This window comes from Triticum dicoccoides, chromosome 1A (assembly GCF_002162155.2).
Source record: "Triticum dicoccoides isolate Atlit2015 ecotype Zavitan chromosome 1A, WEW_v2.0, whole genome shotgun sequence".
NCBI lineage: Eukaryota > Viridiplantae > Streptophyta > Magnoliopsida > Poales > Poaceae > Triticum > Triticum dicoccoides.
The window spans coordinates 512195906-512217626 of record NC_041380.1 but is presented as its reverse complement, the minus strand read 5'-3'; the positions used below and the strand labels follow the sequence as shown (position 1 = coordinate 512217626).

Below are 21721 nucleotides of genomic sequence, written 5' to 3'. Positions count from 1 at the left end.
TTTAATAGACTATATCACTTGGCTGTTTCACACTTCTCGCCCCTACTTGTCTGCAAATGAGAAACAGCCAATATGATTAGAGAGGAATGATAATCTTCAGCAATATATGCTATATATTAGTTATTCTTGGAAAAAGAAGCTAGCCTGCCATTTCAGTAAATACTAAATAGTATAATGGTAAGTGCCAATGGAATATATATATATATATATATATATATATATATATATATATATATATATGTCGTTCGAATCATCACACTACAAAGTTCCGTATATCAAATCATCAAAAGACCCGGAGAAAGGCTCTTTGTTCTATACTTAAACTGGTGTGAGATGAAGCAGTGCAATATGAGGCAAGAAATTTGGTAGTTTTTTTTCTTAGTTGAACGGCGATTTCTTCGATTATGCAATACCCAAATTACAACCTACAAAAAAACTACAGACTCGAGAATATGTATAGCTCCCAATCAACAACAATCGATGGGACAGATGCAATCGCGACCAACATGACGGCAGCCCTGCGGGGAGGGCATGATGTACTCCCGAGCACGTCAATAGGACCGCACGGCAGTGGTAGCGCCTTCCATCGGTGTGGCGGCTTGAGTTCAGGAGGGAGCAAGGAATGTGCCGTAGTCGATTTAGACTACTTTCCTCCCACGGTGATCTCCATGCACCACACACGTCCAGGACCCGCACGAAATCCTTGGCCACACCACCGTGGCTAGCGGCCGTGAGGCCACCATCATTGAGCTAGGGCGTGTTGCTACATATTGCAACATTCTCAAACTAGCGATTCTATTTACAACTTATTGATAAGACCTTTTTCTTACCGGAATCAAAGAGGACAAACCGTAGGTGCAAAGTTCAGCAAGAGACGTTGGGTGAAGGACCTCATCTCACCTAATTGATCTACAAACGGCACAAATTTGTGGAATACTATCCATCTTGAGTTTTGATTCCTTCACCTTCTCCATCCAGCCAACAATGGTGTTTTGGATATGCTTTGGTTTTCACTTCGATATTGCAGCGCTACTACCTGTTCCATGCATCTTTATGCAATTTGAAAATTATAGAGGTGCTACAGTTGAATGCCCATGCTGTAGAGGGGGCTTCAGTAGGCTAGTAACTATGGCATACCGGAGAATGGAGGAGGGGTGGGAAAAAAGCCAGTGTAGAGAATTTGGCCCGACCCTTGTCTAGGTTAGGGAGTCACGATGGGATGTGGAATGCAGAAGACAACCTGTGCCAGGCAATAAAATGTTGTGTGCATTAGTAACAGATGACCGGTTACAAATTATGTCGGCTGGTCATCTTCCTTGCCGATCGATTCATTTGCACCCTATGGTGAGAGGAGATGGAGGGTGCTGCATGTTCACTAGTAGAAAAGGGGGCTTTGGTCCAGGCCGGGTAAGCTCATTAGTCCCGGTTCAGTTCAGAACCGGGACCAATGGGTGCATTTATCTCGGTTCGTGCGGCTAAGGCATTAGTCCCGGTTCACCTGGGCCCTTTAGTCCCGGTTGGTGGCACCAACCGGTACTAAAGGTTAGACCTTTAGTCCCGGTTGGTGCCACCAACCGGGACTAATGGGCTTTGAGGCATTAGTACCGGTTCATGGCACGAACCGGTACTAAAGGTCCCATTTTCAAACTCCCCCCCGGTGGACCGCCTTTTTAGTTTTAGAAAAAACAAAAGAAAATGATGAAATGTCAAAAAAATAAAATAAAATAAGTTTCCCATGTGATATGTGGTCTAGTTGTTGGGAAAATTTACAAATATGAATTTCGACTTTATTTACAAAATCTCTCTGGAATTTGTAAAATGGGCATAACTTTTGCATACGAACTCGGATTAAAAAGTTTTTATATGAAAAATCATCTACTCGTAGACAGCCTACGGCCTGTTTGCAAATTTGTAGAATCCTCAAATTCCAAAAGGAAAAAAAGTTATGCTCAAATTTCAGTTTTTTTAAATTTTCATTAAATCTGGTCAAACTATGGTCAAACTACTTATTCAAGAAGTATTTGTGTTACTAAGTAATTATTCAAGAATATTAGTGTTATTAAATAATTATTTCAGTTTTTTTGAATTTTGGTCAAATCTGGTCAAACTATGGTCAAACTGTGGTCAAACTATGGTCAAACAATGGTCAAAGTACTTATTCAAGAAATATTAGTGTTACTAAAAAATTATTGTTTTTTAGAACAATAGTTTCAAACTCAAACAGTGAAATGTGTGACTTCATGCTCAAGCTAAACTCCTGAGGGTTAATAGGATCCGGAAAACAACGAGTTTAGACTTGGAAACGAGGGAGAATAGAACCCGGAAGTTAAGCGTGCTCAGGCTGGGGGAGTGGGAGGATGGGTGACCGTCCGGGAAGTTAGATGATTTGGAATATGAGGGGTGATTACAGATTAAATTGAGCAGTGATGAGGGGTGATTAGAGATTAGAGGTTAAAATAATTCAGAAATTTGAAAATAAAAAAATTCAAAAAAAATTGAAAAAAAAAATCAGAAAATTTCCTTTAGTCCCGGTTCTGGTTTGAACTGGGACTAAAGGGTCAGGGCATTAGTACCGACCCTTTAGTCCCGGTTCAGGCCCTTACGAACCGGGACAACAGGCCCTTTTTCTACCAGTGGTTAGAAAGAGCGAATCAAACTGATGGGAATTAACAATTGCAGTAACTGCAGACGAAGATTTCATTTATCATAAAAATATAACAAAAAGATATGTTGATGTGGCAATTGCATAGGTGAAAATTTGTGATGACATGGCAGCTTGCATGGAGTGGATGGCACATATAATGATGTGGCATAGTTGCATGTAGAGAGAATTGGAGTTAGTGAAGGAAATATGCCCTAGAGGCAATAATAAAGTTATTATTTATTTCCTTATATCATGATAAATGTTTATTATTCATGCTAGAATTGTATTAACCGGAAACATAATACATGTGTGAATACATAGACAAACAGAGTGTCACTAGTATGCCTCTACTTGACTAGCTCGTTAATCAAAGATGGCTATGTTTCCTAACCATGGACAAAGAGTTGTTATTTGATTAACGGGATCACATCATTAGGTGAATGATCTGATTGACATGACCCATTCCATTAGCTTAGCACCCGATCGTTTAGTATGTTGCTATTGCTTTCTTCATGACTTATACATGTTCCTATGACTATAAGATTATGCAACTCCCGTTTGCCAGAGGAACACTTTGTGTGCTACCAAACGTCACAACGTAACTGGGTGATTATAAAGGTGCTCTACATGTGTCTCCAAAGGTACATGTTGGGTTGGCGTATTTCGAGATTAGGATTTGTCACTCCGATTGTCGGAGAGGTATCTCTGGGCCCTCTCGGTAATGCACATCACATAAGCCTTGTAAGTATTGCAACTAATGAGTTAGTTGTGAGATGATGTATTACGGAACGAGCAAAGAGACTTGCCGGTAACAAGATTGAACTAGGTATTGAGATACCGACGATCGAATCTCGGGCAAGTAACATACCGATGACAAAGGGAATAACGTATGTTGTTATGCGGTCTGACCGATAAAGATCTTCGTAGAATATGTAGGAGCCAATATGGGCATCCAGGTCCCGCTATTGGTTATTGACCGGAGACATGTCTTGGTCATGTCTACATTGTTCTCGAACCGTAGGGTCCGCACGCTTAAGGTTTCGATGACAGTTATATTATGAGTTTATGAGTTTTGATGTACCGAAGGAGTTCGGAGTCCTGGATGAGATCGGGGACATGACGAGGAGTCTCGAAATGGTCGAGACGTAAAGATCGATATATTGGACGACTATATTCGGACATCGGAAAGGTTCCGAATGATTCGGGTATTTTTCGGAGTACCGGGTAGTTACGGGAGAAGCAATGGGCCTTGATGGGCTTTAGTGGGAAGAGGAGAAAGGGCCAAGGGGCTGCTGCACCCCCCCTCCCCTCTGGTCCGAATTGGACTAGGGAAAAGGGGGCCGGCCACCTTTCCTTCTCCTCTACTTCCTTCTCCCTTCCTCCCTTCTTGGTGGACTCCTACTAGGACTTGGAGTCCTAGTAGGACTCCACATCCTGGCCGCACCAATTGCCTTGGCCGGCCTCCTCCTCCTCTATCCTTTATATACTGAGGCAAGGGGCACCCCATGAACACAAGTTGATCTTCGTGATCGTTCCTTAGCCGTGTGCGGTGCCCTCCTCCACCATATTCCACCTCGGTCATATTGTAGCAGTGCTTAGGCGAAGCCCTGCGACGGTAGAACATCAAAATCGTCACCACGCCATCGTGCTGACGGAACTCCTCCCCGACGCTTTGCTGGATCGGAGCCCGGGGATCGTCATCGAGCTGAACGTGTGCCAAGAACTCGGAGGTGCCGGAGTAACGGTGCTTGGATCGGTCGAATCGTGAAGACGTACGACTACATCAACCGCGTTGTCACAACGCTTCCGCTGTCGGTCTACAAGGGTACGTAGATCACACTCTCCCCTCTCTTTGCTATGCATCACCATGATCTTGCGTGTGCGTAGGAAATTTTTTGAAATTACTACGTTCCCCAACAGTGGCATCCGAGCCTAGGTTTTATATGTTGATGTTATATGCACGAGTAGAACACAAGTGAGTTGTGGGCGATATAAGTCATACTACTTACCAGCATGTCATAGTTTGGTTCGGCGGTATTGTTGGACGAAGTGGCCCGGACCGACATTACGCGTACACTTACGCGAGACCGGTTCTCCCGACGTGCTTTGCACATAGATGGCTTGCGGGTGACAGTTTCTCCAATTTTAGTTGAACCGAGTGTGGCTACGCCCGGTCCTTGCGAAGGTTAAAACAACATCAACTTGACAAACTATCGTTGTGGTTTTGATGCGTAGGTAAGATTGCTTCTTGCTTAAGCCCGTAGCAGCCACGTAAAACTTGCAACAACAAAGTAGAGGACGTCTAACTTGTTTTTGCAGGGCATGTTGTGATGTGATATGGTCAAGACATGATGCTAAATTTTATTGTATGAGATGATCATGTTTTGTAACCGAGTTATCGGCAACTGGCAGGAGCCATATGGTTGTCACTTTATTGTATGCAATGCAATCGCGCTGTAATGCTTTACTTTATCACTAAGCGGTAGCGATAGTCATGGAAGCATAAGATTGGCGAGACGACAACGATGCTACGATGGAGATCAAGGTGTCGCGCTGGTGACGATGGTGATCACGACGGTGCTTCGAGGATGGAGATCACAAGCACAAGATGATGATGGCCATATCATATCACTTATATTGATTGCATGTGATGTTTATCTTTTATGCATCTTATCTTGCTTTGATTGACGGTAGCATTATAAGATGATCTCTCACTAATTATCAAGAAGTGTTCTCCCTGGGTATGCACCGTTGTGAAAGTTCTTCGTGCTGAGACACCACGTGATGATCGGGTGTGATAGGCTCTACGTTCAAATACAACGGGTGCAAAACAATTGCACACGCAGAATACTCAGGTTATACTTGACGAGCCAAGCATATACAGATATGGCCTCGGAACACGGAGACTGAAAGGTCGAGCGTGAATCATATAACAGATATGATCAACATAGCGATGTTCACCAATGAAACTACTCCATCTCACGTGATGATCGGACATGGTTTAGTTGATTTGGATCACGTAATCACTTAGAGGATTAGAGGGATGTCTATCTAAGTGGGAGTTCTTAAGTAATATGATTAATTGAACTTAAATTTATCATGAACTTAGTCCTGGTAGTATTTTGCAAATTATGTTGTAGATCAATAGCTCGCGTTGTTGCTTCCCTGTATTTATTTTGATATGTTCCTAGAGAAAATTGTGTTGAAAGATGTTAGTAGCAATGATGCGGATTGGATCCGTGATCTGAGGTTTATCCTCATTGCTGCACAGAAGAATTATGTCCTTGATGCACCGCTAGGTGACAGACCTATTGCAGGAGCAGATGCAGACATTATGAACGTTTGGCTAGCTCAATATGATGACTACTTGATAGTTTAGTGCACCATGCTTAATGGCTTAGAATCGGGACTTCAAAGACGTTTTGAACGTCATGGAGCATATGAGATGTTCCAGGAGTTGAAGTTAATATTTCAAGCAAATACCCGAGTTGAGAGATATGAAGTTTCCAACAAGTTCTATAGCTAAAAGATGGAGGAGAATCGCTCAACTAGTGAGCATGTGCCCAGATTGTCTGAGTACTACAATCGCTTGAATCAAGTGGGAGTTAATCTTCCAGATAAGATAGTGATTGACAGAATTCTCTAGTCACCATCACTAAGTTAGTAGAACTTTGTGATGAACTATGATATGCAAGGGATAACGGAAACAATTCCCAAGCTCTTCGTAATGCGGAAATTGACGAAGGTAGAAATCGAGAAAAACATCAAGTGTTGATGGTAGACAAGACCACTAGTTTCAAGAAAAGGGCAGAGGGAAGAAGGGGAACTTCAAGAAGAACAGCAAGCAAGTTGCTGCTCAAGTGAAGAAGCCCAAGTCTGGTCCTAAGCCTGAGACTAAGTGTTTCTACTGCAAAGGGACTGGTCACTGGAAGCGGAACTACCCCAAGTGATTGGCAGATAAGAAGGATGGCAAAGTGAACATAAGTATATTTGATATACAAGTTATTGATGTGTACTTTACTAGTGTTTATAGCAACCCCTCAGTATTTGATACTAGTTCAGTTGCTAAGATTAGTAACTCGAAATGGGAGTTGCAGAATAAACAGAGACTAGTTAAGGGTGAAGTGACGATGTGTGTTGGAAGTGGTTCCAAGATTGATATGATCATCATCACACACTCCCTATACTTTCGGGATTAGTGTTGAACCTGAATAAGTGTTATTTGGTGTTTGCGTTAAGCATGAATATGATTTGATCATGTTTATTGTAATACGGTTATTTATTTAAGTAAGAGAATAAATTGTTATTCTGTTTACATGAATAAAACCTTATATGGTTACACACCCAATGAAAATAGTTCGTTGGATCTCGATCATAGTGATACACATAATCATAATATTGAAACCAAAAGATGCAAAGTTAATAATGATAGTGCAACTTATTTGTAGCACTACCGTTTAGGTCATATTGGTGTAAAGCGCATGAAGAAACTCCATGCTGATGGGATTTTGGAATCACTTAATTATGAATCACTTGATGCTTGCGAACCATGCCTCATGGGCAAGATGACTAAGACTCCGTTCTCCGGAGCGAGCAACTGACTTATTGGAAATAATACATACTGATGTATGCGGTCCGATGAGTGTTAAGGCTCACGGCAAGTATCGTTATTTTCTAAACTTCACAGATGATTTGAGCAGATATGGGTATATCTACTTGATGAAACATAAGTCTGAAACATTTGAAAAGTTCAAAGAATTTCAGAGTGAAGTAGAAAATCATCGTGACAAGAAAATAAAGTTTCTACGATCTGATCGCGGAGACAAATATTTGAGTTACGAGTTTGGTCTTCAATTAAAATAATGTGGAACAGTTTCACAAACTCATGCCACATGGAACACCACAGCATAATGGTGTGTTCGAACGTCATAACCGTACTTTATTGGATATAGTGCAATCTATGATGTCTCTTACCGATCTACCACTATCGTTTTGGGGTTATGCATTAGAGACAGTTGCATTCACGTTAAAAGGGCACCATCTAAATCTGTTGAGACGACACCGTATGAACTGTGGTTTGGCAAGAAACCAAAATTGTCATTTCTTAAAGTTTGGGGTTGCAATGCTTATGTGAAAAAGTTTCATCCTGATAAGCTCAAACCCAAATCAGAAAAGTGTGTCTTCATAGGATACCCAAAAAGTTACTGTTGGGTACACCTTCTATCACAGATCTAAAGGCAAGACATTCGTTGCTAAGAATGGATCCTTTCTAGAGAAGGAGATTCTCTCGAAAGAAGTGAGTGGGAGAAAAGTAGAACTTGATAAGGTAATTGTACCTTCTCTCTTATTGGAAAGTAGTTCATCACAGAAATCTGTTCTGTGACTACTACACCAATTAGTGAGGAAGCTAATGATGATGATCATGTAACTTCAGATCAAATTACTACCGAATCTCGTAGGTAAACCAGAGTGAGATCCGCACCAGAGTGGTACGGTAATCCTGTTCTGGAGGTCATGCTACTTGACCATGACGAACCTACGAACTATGAAGAAGCGATGGTGAGCCCAGATTCCGCAAAATGGCTTGAGGCCATGAAATCTGAGATGGGATCCATGTATGAGAACAAAGTATGGACTTTGGTTGACTTGCCCGATGATCGGCAAGCCATAGAAAATAAATGGATCTTCAAGAGGAAGACGGACGCTGATAGTAGTGTTACTATCTATAAAGCTAGAATTGTCGCAAAAGGTTTTCGACAAATTTAAGGTGTTGACTACGATGAGAGTTTCTCATTCGTATCTATGCTTAAATCTGTCCAAATTATGTTAGCAATTGCCGCATTTTATGAAATCTGGCAAATGGATAACAAAACTGCAATCCTTAATGGATTTCTTAAAGAAGAGTAGTATATGATGCAACCAGAAGTTTTTGTCAATCCTAAAGGTGTTAACAAAATATGCAAACTCCAGCGATCCATCTATGGACTGGTGTAAGCATCTCAGAGTTGGAATATACGCTTTGATAAGTTGATCAAAGCATATAGTTTTATACAGACTTGCGGTGAAGCCTGTATTTACAAGAAAGTGAGTGGGAGCACTGCAGCATTTCTGATAAGTATATGTGAATGACATATTGTTGATCGGAAATAATGTAGAATTATTCTGCAAAGCATAAAGGAGTGTTTGAAAGGAGTTTTTCAAAGAAAATACCTCGGTGAAGTTGCTTACATATTGAGAATCAAGATCTATAGAGATAGATCAAGACACTTGATAAGGTTTTTTAATAAATACATACCTTGACAAGATTTTGAGGTAGTTCAAAATGGAACAGTCAAAGAAAGAATTTCTTGCCTATGTTACAAGGTGTGAAATTGAGTAAGACTCAAAGCCCGACCACGGTAGAAGATAGAAAGAGAATGAATGTCATTCCCTATGCCTTGGTCATAGGTTCTATAAAGTATGCCATGCTGTGTACTAGATCTATTGTATACCCTACCACTGAGTTTGGCAAGGGAGTACAATAGTGATCTAGGAGTAGATCACTGGACAGCGGTCAAAATTATCCTTAGTGGAATAAGGATATGTTTCTCGATTATGGAAGTGAAAAAAAGGTTCGTCATAAAGGGTTACGCCGATGCAAGTTTTGACACTAATCTAGATGAATCTAAGTCTCAATCTAGATACATATTGAAAGTGAGAGCAATTAGCTAGAGTAGCTCCGTGCAGAGCATTGTTGACATAAATATTTGCAAAATACTTACGGATCTTAATATAACAGACCCAGTGACTAAAATTATCTCACAAGCAAAACATGATCACACCTTAGTACTCTTTGGATGTTAATCACATAGCGATGTGAACTAGATTACTGACTCTAGTAAACCCTTTGGGTGTCGGTCACATATCGATGTGGACTATGGGTGTTAATCACATGGTGATGTGAACTATTGCTATTAAATCGCATGGCGATGTGAACTAGATTATTGACTCTAGTGCAAGTGGGAGACTGAAGGAAATATGCCCTAGAGGCAATAATAAAGTTATTATTTATTTCCTTATATCATGATAAATGTTTATTATTCATGCTAGAATTGTATTAACCGGAAACATAATACATGTGTGAATACATAGACAAACAGAGTGTCACTAGTATGCCTCTACTTGACTATCTCGTTAATCAAAGATGGTTATGTTTCCTAACCATGGACAAAGAGTTGTTATTTGATTAATGGGATCACATCATTAGGTGAATGATCTGATTGACATGACCCATTCCATTAGCTTAGCACCCGATCGTTTAGTATGTTGTTATTGCTTTCTTCATGACTTATACATGTTCCTATGACTATGAGATTATGCAACTCCCGTTTGCCAGAGGAACACTTTGTGTGCTACCAAACGTCACAACGTAACTGGGTGATTATAAAGGTGCTCTACAGGTGTCTCCAAAGGTACATGTTGGGTTGGCGTATTTTGAGATTAGGATTTGTCACTCCGATTGTCGGAGAGGTATCTCTGGGCCCTCTCGGTAATGCACATCACATAAGCCTTGCAAGCATTGCAACTAATGAGTTAGTTGTGAGATGATGTATTACGGAACGAGCAAAGAGACTTGCCGGTAACGAGATTGAACTAGGTATTGGATACCGACGATCGAATCTCGGGCAAGTAACATACCGATGACAAAGGGAACAACGTATGTTGTTATGCGGTCTGACCGATAAAGATCTTCGTAGAATATGTAGGAGCCAATATGGGCATCCAGGTCCCACTATTGGTTATTGACCGGAGACATGTCTCGGTCATGTCTACATTGTTCTCGAACCGTAGGGTCCGTACGCTTAAGGTTTTGATGACAGTTATATTATGAGTTTATGAGTTTTGATGTACCGAAGGAGTTGCGGAGTCCCGGATGAGATCGGGGACATGACGAGAAGTCTCGAAATGGTCGAGACGTAAAGATCGATATATTGGACGACTATATTCGGACATCGGAAAGATTCCGAGTGATTCGGGTATTTTTCGGAGTACCGGGTAGTTACGGGAGAAGCAATGGGCCTTGATGGGCTTTAGTGGGAAGAGGAGAAAGGGCCAAGGGGCTGCTGCGCCCCCCTCCCCTCTGGCCCGAATTGGACTAGGGAAAAGGGGGCCGGCCACCTTTCCTTCTCCTCTACTTCCTTCTCCCTTCCTCCCCTCTTGGTGGACTCCTACTAGGACTTGGAGTCCTAGTAGGACTCCACATCCTGGCCGCACCAATTGCCTTGGCCGGCCTCCTCCTCCTCCATCCTTTATATACTGAGGCAAGGGGCACCCCATGAACACAAGTTGATCTTCGTGATCGTTCCTTAGCCGTGTGCGGTGCCCCCCTCCACCATATTCCACCTCAGTCATATTGTAGCAGTGCTTAGGCGAAGCCCTGCGACGGTAGAACATCAAAATCGTCACCACGCCGTCGTGCTGACGGAACTCCTCCCTGACGCTTTGCTGGATCGGAGCCCGGGGATCGTCATCAAGCTGAACGTGTGCCAAGAACTCGGAGGTGCCGGAGTAACGGTGCTTGGATCGGTCGAATCGTGAAGACGTACGACTACATCAACCGCGTTGTCACAACGCTTCCGCTGTCGGTCTACAAGGGTACGTAGATCACACTCTCCCCTCTCGTTGCTATGCATTACCATGATCTTGCGTGTGCGTAGGAATTTTTTTAAAATTACTACGTTCCCCAACAGTTAGGGGGAACTACATTTTAGGTAGATAGGATGCAGAGCTCCTGCAGTTCCAGTCATAAAAAAACTAACAAAAAGTACTTCAGTACAAACCCCTTAAAAATATTAGAAAATGATATTTTTGTCCATCATCTTTTTTGATCATGTTGGAGTTTTTGGCCAGCTGTTGGAGACGTTTTTTGCCCTCCAAAATCCAAAAATGGCAGTACAGACCTATAATAGGGCAGGTGTTGAAGATGCTCTAAAGGGATGAACATGGCGACACTGCTCAATAACGTCCATGAGGACGCCGAGGGTATGCATGATGCGACTGGAGCCACATGGTTTGAGGAAGTTTAAATGATGAAACGTAGAAGGGCCTTTTGAGGAAGAAGCACTTCAAGATTTATCTCATTTTACACCAATGCAAAAGGACTAAACTGTTCTTTTTAACGCTCTCCCTCTCCCTCTCTCTCTCTCCCCCCTCTCTCTCTGCTAAACCACCGGTAGTTGCAAGTGCAAGATGGCTTGAGATTATGGATGATTGTGGGGTAGCATTAGATTGTGCAATGCACTCAAGGCCGAGTTTTTATTACTAGTTAGGTCTAGCGAGTTGGCACATGTATCTCTGGCGGGGGCTGTTGCGGCCAAAGCTGCGTCGGTTGGCACAAAAGTTGTGGCTTCCAGGGTTAATGTCATGTTGCCCAAGGCGGAAGAGAATGTACCAGGAGCTACGGACCCTTCCTCTGCTCGCCGTGTTAGGACGGTGAGGCATGTGATCAAGGTTGTGAGCTCAAGGGGAGTTCGCATCAAGAATTGTATCTTATAATGCGCTACCTATTCTAGAACATGCGTGGTTTCGGCTACACTCGTAGGAGGACACAATTGAAAGAATATATGAGTAGAGAGAATATCCACATGGTGGCGTTGCAAGAATGACCAAGTATGCGTTTAGTGCCTTAGACTTGAATTCAATTGACCCACTGGAACGTTTTGACTGGCCCTGGGTAGCATCAATTGGGCATTCAGGATGATGAAGTCTCGAACCACTCTGGATAGGATTCGAGGAGCTTAATCCATGGCAGCTCATTTGGATATATTGGTGACGGAGGTCCTTCTCACATCCTAGCCTTCAATAGCTTTTCATCACAAACTTTCTCCTCTGAGATCACAAGCTGGACTACTTTGCGCTCGAGGCTTCGTAGTGTTAGCCTTACCAATGAAACAAACATCATGTCATGGCACCTCGCCAATTCTCGGCCAAATCCCCGTACGCCAAACTTCTGAAGGGCCCTTCATAGACATGGCTAGGGGGCTTTGGAAAGCCAGCTTGCCTCTTAAAGTTAAAATTTCTTGTGGCAAATGTTTAGGAATAGGGCTTTCGACTTCCGATAATATGGACAAATGTAACAAGCCCTCTAAAGGGAATTGCGCAATACAGGAGGATGCTAACCACGTATTCTTGAGATGCCCCTTAGCACACTCCGCAAGGAGTGCGGTTAGGTAAGCTGTGGACATGAGCTGGAACCCTTTGTTGGGCACAGAGCTTCTTACGATCCTAACTGCTTTGTGTGGCTTGGGGTTCTTCTATGGGCCATTGGCATATTCATAACAAAATTACTATCAAGGTCATTTTTTCGGCTCAGACTGCTGATTTTTTAAATGCCTTTTGTTATTGCAGCAATGGGTGTCGTTGGGGAAGCACCCGGACTCTGGGGGCATGCAGCCGGCGACGAACAATCTCTGTCACATTCATAGCATTGCTAGATATCCTATCATTGTTACTTAGAGCGGTTGTGTGTGACTTCTCGTGTATCCAAGCATGTGTGCTCTTGTAGGGTGTTCCGGCTCTGTAAATATCCTAGATGTTTTATGTTTGGTTGAACTCCCTTGGTTTCGTGCCTTTATGGCGAACCTTCTGTACTCTGCCTATTGTGGGCTTTCTCAATTTGGAACTGAATAATGCATGTATCTTTGTTTAGAAAGAAAAAAAGAACAAAGCCTTCTTGTCGTTGCCAATCGTGACCAGTGTGGCTGAGGCAAAGAGCACCCTTTCAGTCTGATTGCAAGGTGGTTCCATCCTGGTTCACACATTTAGAATGTTCTAGTAGGGCATGTGTATAATACTATATTATCCTGTGCCGCACTTTTTCGCCGTATCAGACACCCCGAATTTATCACAATTATCAGAGGTTCACACTCTCTGCACCCTTCCTTTTCTTGCTTCTGGCTGGCAAAGGCAAACGACATCTCTATCACTTTTGGACGGCAAACAATGTACCCAGTGTGTGTTGTCGAGTTGTCTTCTCATACACCAATTAAACGGCCTGTCTTCCTTTTCTCTTCTCCCGATTCCTCCAAACATGGTCGCACGAGCCGCCACGGCGGTGCTAAGTAAGGATTCAATTATGAAGTGTCCTAGTCATTCAGTGTGACCTACTACCTTCTCTTCATCATTTGTTAGCATGCACATAGTTTTCATAAAGAGGGAATGCCCCTGATTTCCATTAATTAATATAAATCAAAGCTACATTGTCCACCTTAACCACCCATCCAACACCAACAATTTTAACCAGGAGCACTTACAAAGAGCAAAGCAAAAGCAAATAGGGGGAAACAAAAAGCAAGCAACATTGTTTGGGACTTGCAACAACAACAACAACAAGCAAAGATCATATCCATCATCGCCTCGACAGTTAGCCAACCTTGGACTCCAGGTGTCCCAACTCTGGCGGCGCACTGAGGACATCAATGATGATTTGCTCCTGTCGTTTTGCACAATGTAGCAGTGCCAGCTTTAAGCCCTCCCTCACCTGCAACACTCTCCCTTGCTCAATCTTATAGAAGATTTGAAACCTGACTACACTAAGGGCGGTGAACATAGGCGAGATTCCTAGCTTTCCAGATCTCCCAAGAACCCTAGCAACCCCTACTTTAGTTGTTTTCCTGCTGTAGTTAGTCATGCCACCTAAACTTGAGCAGATCCCTCAGAAGCTATATTTAAGGGGGGAGGGGAGTTTTGAGGGATTAAACCCCAGCTAGCAAATCCCCTAAACCTTTCGTGCATAGTTTTTTTTTACTTCTATCGCTAAAATATCTCCTCCACTCTACGCACAGGTGGTGCCAGAGCATTGTGTCGTCTTGGATGCACGACACCTTTCGATTGCGTCGACGATGCATTGTACTGGTTTAGTCTACTAGGCGAGATGGCCTTTGACTTCTTCGATGGCACACAAGTACCGTCGTGTTGTCTCGTCCTCGCATGACCTTTCAAATGTACCCTGCGACACAGGTGGTGTCGCGGCGTTGTGCAGTCTTGGATGCACGGCACCTTTCAATTGCGTCATCGGTGCAATGTCATGGCTCGGTCTTGGTTGGCCAATGTCGTTTGATTACATTGGTGGTGCTTTTTTGTGTCGTGTTATGTTTTCCCTCTTTCTCCCCGTTAATGTGTTGTCGGTGTGTGTTGTTTTACTTTATCTCTTCTCCTCATGTTCCCATGTACTACCGGTTCATTTGAACCTACTTGCAACAGGCTACAAAGCACTATAGGGTGGATACTAACCTCCCACACTCATGGCATGGTGACCGGTGCTACGGTTGATTGTCCCTGCACTGGCTGTAAAACCCTCACCGTCACCCCGAAACCCTAGCCAAACTGGCCGTGCATCTTTTTCCCAGTCGTCTTCCTCTATGTTGAGCTCGCGGCCGCCGGTTGAGCCCTCCCCGCCCCCCATGCAGCCCATGCTGCCTTTTGCAGATCTTGTCCGCCTCCCATACGATACAACCCCATGGCCCCACGCCATGACCCGCATCCCCGTGCTACCCACCTGCGCCGTTTTCGCGACTTCGGCATTGCCCACCCCCCAAGCCCCGCGGCCCCATGGTGCCTCTGCCAACACCGTCCTCTCCAACACAGTCGTCCACTCGGCTCGTCGTCATCCTCCCCGCCATAGCTCCGATGCAGCCCCCACTCCGACATTGCCACCACCACCTCCGAAGTACCGCGACGCTAGCGCCAACCGTGGGGAACTCATGGTGGAGATCCAACAAAGTGAACTTGGTCGTCGGTTGTTGGGGATGTTTAACACTGCTGAGGAGGTGGCACGATTCGTTTCTTTGGGCCAACACCGCAACCATGGCCGCACTTGCCCCTCCCACCATTTGAATTGTCTCACGCCATGAGGAGATCGAGAGCCGGAAGGCCCAGGAGTAGTTGTACTCTGAGCTCTTGGACGCAGAGTTGATAGCCAAGCTCATCACGGAGGAGCCGGATCTCCTTGCGGTGAGCCAAGCTTTTTTGGGTCCATGGAGACGAGCACACAGTAATGCACGAGCTTGCCGAGGTCGATAGCCTCAAAGTCGAGAGCAATCCATTATTTTACGAGCTTGATGAGATGCTAGCCGAGTCAGAGTCCAAGGACGACATGCCATGCAGTTGGTCCACTGCCAACGACAACGAGGCCGGCCCCTCCCACTTTCCGGGGGGTAATCACCATCTCCTCATCGAACCTAGGCTTGGATGACGACCTCCCACTTTCCGGGGGGTAATCACCATCTCCTCATCGAACCTAGGATTGGATGACGACTTCGATATCTATCTTCGGCACTTGGACTAGCTAGTATGCAGTTCTATAGGTTTAGTACCAGGGCTTGGACTAGTTCAATGCCTAATTATGTTATGTATGATGTAAATGTAGTAAGCATGGGTTGTTTAATTATGGTATGTATGGTGCTATTGTGATAGCGTTGTCAAATTATGAAATTAACTAGTTTAAATTGTTTATGCAGAAGGTGCATCAACAGGTGTTAATGCAAGTAACACTGGGCAGCGACTGCCTTCCTGCAGAAAAGGCAAGGGTCCCGGGAAACATGTCAAGTTGAAAGACAACAAAGGGGCTACTGGGTTGGGGAGAGTTCAGACACCAGTTGGCGTATTTGAAGATGGATGTATTTTCTGCCATTCATTCAGAACCAGCGAGCCGGTAATATGCTGCATATCATTACATTATCAACTAAAAAAATGTCCGTTGAAGTCTTCTTATTTGTACCGGCACTAAAAGAATGCTCACTTTTCCTATGTCAGTGTCATGGTCCGATGGTACTGTATCACGATAGAAGGATTTTCCCAATGACAAGGGAAACCCTACCAACGCCGTCTATGCCCACGAGAAATGCATCGTTTGGTAAGTTTATTTAATTTATACACCATGGTTAACTCTTCATATTTAATTTATTTAGAAAATCATCATACACAGTATTCATCCATCCTTTTCATTCTTTACCCATGTTTGTGAAGGGCCCCAAGAGTGCAATCCAGCAGTGGCGGTACTTCTAAGAACGTGGAGAATGAAATCAAGCGTGCTTCAAGATGGGAATGCAGCAGATGCAACCTTCGGGCAGCAGCGCTTGGTTGTTATTACGGCCACTGCCGCAAAACTTATCATGTCCCATGTGCAATGATGATACCAGAATGCCGCTGGGATGTTGTAAGCTTTTGAGTATACCTTGTCCTTGATCCATTTATAAACAGTACTGATGTTCTGACATGTCTAGTTTTGATTTTGAAGGAGGGTCGCCATGTTTGGTGCCCCAATCATGCACCGCGTGATGATATGAGCTCACCAACAATGGAGAGTGACATCGTCCTTCAAGTAGATCAGCTGAACACCTCAAGTTCTTCCTTGTCTCAGGGGGTACGCATGGTGGAGGTTACTGAGCAGATGTTCAATCATTCTTCATTAATATTCTAATATAATTTGCACTGTACTTCATCATTGCAGCCAATGTTCGGAGAAAGAAAGAATTTCTTCCAATTACCGAAGAGAACAAAACCTACAAAATCAGTCTAGCACCCTGGTGAATCAACGCGTTTTGCTTGGTATATCTTTAAGTGCATCAGAAGAGGTATAACAGACTATACTAGTATACTAGCGAACAATACTTTCCTTTTAGAGCATTTGGATATATCTGAACAATACTAGCAAACATGTTTACGGGCAAGCTTAAGTAATGCCGCAATCCTACTTTATCGTCAAATTTAAATTATATATAACTTGATAGTTTTCTAAATTAATTTTGTTCCATACCGAGCTGTGATAAAATTGTTTGTGTTTGTCATGCAGGATTCCTTGAAGGAATTTGCATCCTTGACCAATTCAACCTTGGTTGAGGATTGGGACAAAAAGGTGACTCATGTTATTGTGGGCAGAAACACCGATACCGCATGTGTGAGATCATATTCGGTCCTGATGGCGATACTGTATGGGAAATGGATTGTCAGAGCCGGATGTTAGTGTTAACCCATCTTACGCCCCCCTTGTTTTTATTATATTGATAATATTTTACTATCTCCAAGCTCATGCTACATACTTCTTAACGCGACAAGCTGCTGGTCTATTTGCACTTCCATTTATCCGCAATGATTTAAAACTTATCCTAGATCAGCAGAGAATATTATTTATCCCTGCACTGAAGCAGTTCGCGTCATATATCTGTCTTAGGGATTGTGGATTTCTTGGTGCAACGAATTCCACACCCGGAAACTCCTTACGAGATGACATTCTATGGGGGTTTGCACACATCAATTTCCGGACCAACGAAAGGAAGAGCTAGAGCTGCTGAAGGGGTATGTAAACATTTCTCTACAGATTCACTATATAGAAAAACATATGAAGTGAAAACTGATTGCAGTTTGTCTTATGCATATGTTCAGGGAATTTGTTAAAAAGAAAATTGATTTTTTCCCACTGCAACTAACTGTAAAAATGTTTATTTTTTTGAAAAAGAGGTTGAAACCCTTTGCCTGTGCATCAATATGTTGCACACAGGACAGAACCATCTTTATTGGAGTTGATGCAAGGCAACGAGGCCAAATACATCAACAAAAAGAGTACATAACATGACAATTACGATAAGAGGCTGTTTGACACATCAAAAGCTTAATAAGTGCATCTTTAGTGTAGGTGTTGTGTGGATAGTTTTTTTTAGAATCATTTTTTTTTTAGAATTGGTCAGTATATTCCAAGATCCTTTTTTTTAAGTTGAAGTGCTAAACAGATTTCCTTAGTTTGATCGCATCCACATTCAACAAAGCAATTATCTTTTGCAGTGGTATTTTACAAATTCTCTTTGAAGTGGCAATTGCCCTAGTGGGGTGCTTTGGAGTGCCATACACCAGAGTGTGTTTATTTTATGATGCACTTCAACAGTGTAAAATCATGGATCTTATGAATGAAATATTTGGAACAATAACAATATTTGGAACACCTGTCTAGAGCCAAATGATGATAAAGCTTGATGTTTGCAGGCACCAAAACTGTTCTCAGGACTGAATTTCTGCTTCAGCGCCTACCTGCACTTTGAAGACTTAGAGGAGTTCCAGAATCTCACAGCAGCTGGTGGAGGGCTAGCGATCCAGGGAGTCAGCCCAGACTCGTTACCTGAGATCAGGAACAGATTTCCCGGGAAGGTGTACTTCATCTACCACGGCGGACCTCCAAGGGACTCCACTCGGTATTTCGATCGTGTCCACCGGAAGCAGATAGAGGAGTGCGTCGAGTATGGGAAATCAGGAGCACAGGTGATCAGCCACCTGATGCTGTACGATGCTATCCTGTCCTATGACGCGCGGATCCTGGAACCCGGACGGTCTTTTCACGAATATATGTGAGTGAAGGGCGCGCTTCGGACGATGCTTTTTGCTCGTGTTACTGGAGTTTCTTTTTGGGGTTCATCCCCCCACATGAGTTGTGAGGGGGCCTGTCGAAACTTCACAAATATCGCATACTCTACTCACCCATTAGACTATAGGGTGATGTCATGCATTGTTGTTGCTTTGGTGCTGGATTTACTTGTTTACCGGCCTCTCTTCTAGCGCTTGCACCGGACGGGTGTTTGGCGATACTGAACGTGCTTGTTTTGCAACGACTGTTATATTTGTTTGTCATTGACTGAAACATTCAGCAACAGCATATATTTGAACTGTGTAGTCTTAAACCATCGGCGCGTGGCCTGCTGCCGTCTTCTACCTTTTTGTTCCTCTTGGGTCTTTCTTTTGTCTTTTGTTGTTCAAAATGACGATCTAGGGCTCTTTCTATGTTTTGTTTACGACCAAAGCGAAGAGAAACCTGATTGAAGTCTGAGGGAAAGGGAACTATATATACAGCAACCATCCGCTAGAGAAATTTCCGTTGCGCCTGTCCAGCTAACTCCTTTGACTTTCAAGAGGCAAGTTCATCGGTAGTGATGCGAGAAACTGGCAGCCAGATCATTTAAAATCCTGTTATTTCTTTCTCCAAATTAGCCACGCCAAACCACCATTAATTATTAGCACGGAGGTGTTTTCGCCGTTGATGTGTACATTGCATCTCCGTTCAACTGATCGACGACTCGCCTGCATGTCAGCATGTGTGCTGGAGCCTGGAGGCACACATGCATTATGCATACTCCAACAGAAGCAAAACAAATACTCTTCTTGATTAGTCAACCACCGGCCGGTTCCCAAAGAGTTTGTAAAGAAGAGAGAAAAAACACTCAAAGAAGAAGAAACAAACACACGGTTATACATTAAGCTAATTCCAGCAGCCTCCATGTTCTATATCAGCTAGATCAGTGCATGCTGATCAATTATTACTCCATTAGTTGCCATGCATATGTGTATGAACACATATCATCTAACTAACAATGTCAAGTTGGTATCTTATCAAGTGCACATACAAAGTACATTCCATCACCTCATCCCATCTGCTCCTATATATAGCCCACATCAAAATCACACGCTCTCTGGTACACATCGGCTAAATTCACTAAGAGCTAGCTTGAGAAGACAAAAGACAGACAATGGCCTTAGCTTCTCTTAAGCTTTCTGTTGCCCTGGCATGCGTGCTGCTGCTGTTGGCGGCCGCGGGGTGCAATGGCCTGGACGTGGGTTACTACAAGAAGACATGCCCCCGCGTGGAGGCCATCGTGAGGGACGAGGTGAGAATTTCGTCTACAAGAATGTCCTCGCCCACAAGGTGTTGTTCACGTCGGACGCCGCCCTTCTTACAACGCTGGCGATGACGCAGATGGTGCGCGACAGTGCCAACATCCCCGGGCAGTGGGAGCAGAAGTTTAACAAGGCCATGGTCAAGCTGGGAGCCATCGAAGTGAAGACCGGCTACCAAGGCGAAATCAGGATGCAGAGGCCGGGGTCCTCCTCCATTTCAAAAAAAAAAGGCGAAATCAGGACGAAGTGCAGGGATGTCAACCACTAATCAATCCATGAATCATCACGGTGTCGCGTTAATTTGTTTGTGCGCTTTAGTTTTTGCACTGTCTGAGGTCACCTACTTGTGATTTTTGTTAGAAAGTTATGCATGCAATTGGTTGTTTTGACTGTGTCCAAATTCTTTGGCTGCTTATTGGTGTTGCAGTTTGTATTATGTATTCTTAAAGTATTAGATAAAGGATTTAAATTGGACATCTTAGATTGATTTTCATCTTTCAGGGCCTCTTTTATTCTTAAGATTATTTTAAAAAATGCGGAAATAGGAAAACATGAATGCAGGTGCAAATCAAAGTACCGGAAAATACACAAATTGTGAAAACTTAAGGGCATGATTGGTTGCTCGTATAACACCTAGCCAGGCCATGGGGGACTAAATTTGCCCTGTTTGGATACATGCGTGGTCGGCTAGGCTTGCATAGCACGCTTCTCAAAGCAGTCGAGAGCCTGCTCTGGAGGAACGGCTGAATTGACCGTTTCCAGCGAGCCAGCCTGAGCGAATGCGAGGGCACACGGCTGCACACATGTGGATGAGTAGGAGACGGTGCGGTTTTCCCTGAAGGCCCGCCATAAATCCCCTCACTGCTCACTCTCCCTTGTCTTCACTGTCACTCTCTCGCAACGAGCATCGGCGGCTTGAAAATTTGGATGGCGAGCATCGAAGGTGGGAAGATCTGGACAGCGACCACCGGTGATGACCATCCGTGAGCGCTTCAGCTCCAGTTCATCAATGGCGGTAAGCCCTTCCCCCTACCTGATTTGGTTTCGATTTAGGGTTTCATAGGGCTCGAGTTAGGTCTTGATTTGGGTGTCGGCTTAGGGCTTTATTTAGGGTTAGATTTGGGGGGAGATCTGTTCTATTTGGGGGAAGATCAATCTGATTCGGGCTTAGATTAGTTCGATTTGTGGGGGGCGGGAGGGGGGGAGGGAGATTGGTGTGATTTAGGCTTAGATGTGGTACTGTGTTGATCAATAATCTTTATTGAGGTGCAGTCCATGTATTCGGGTGATCGTTGATACGAGGGTTGGTTCTAAACATTGTAGTTCTAATCCTCATACCAGCTCTCCCCTTCTACATGACAGCATAAAGTGAAGATCATCACC

The 21721-nt window shown here is 43.7% G+C and overlaps 2 pseudogenes; both read left to right on the top strand.

Moving 5' to 3' along the window:
* Positions 1-14555: 14555 nt before the first annotated feature.
* LOC119354317 lies at positions 14556-19021 on the top strand (annotated as a pseudogene).
* Positions 19022-20190: 1169 nt separating this feature from the next.
* Positions 20191-20606, top strand: LOC119312262 (annotated as a pseudogene).
* The last annotated feature ends 1115 nt before the right edge of the window (positions 20607-21721 follow it).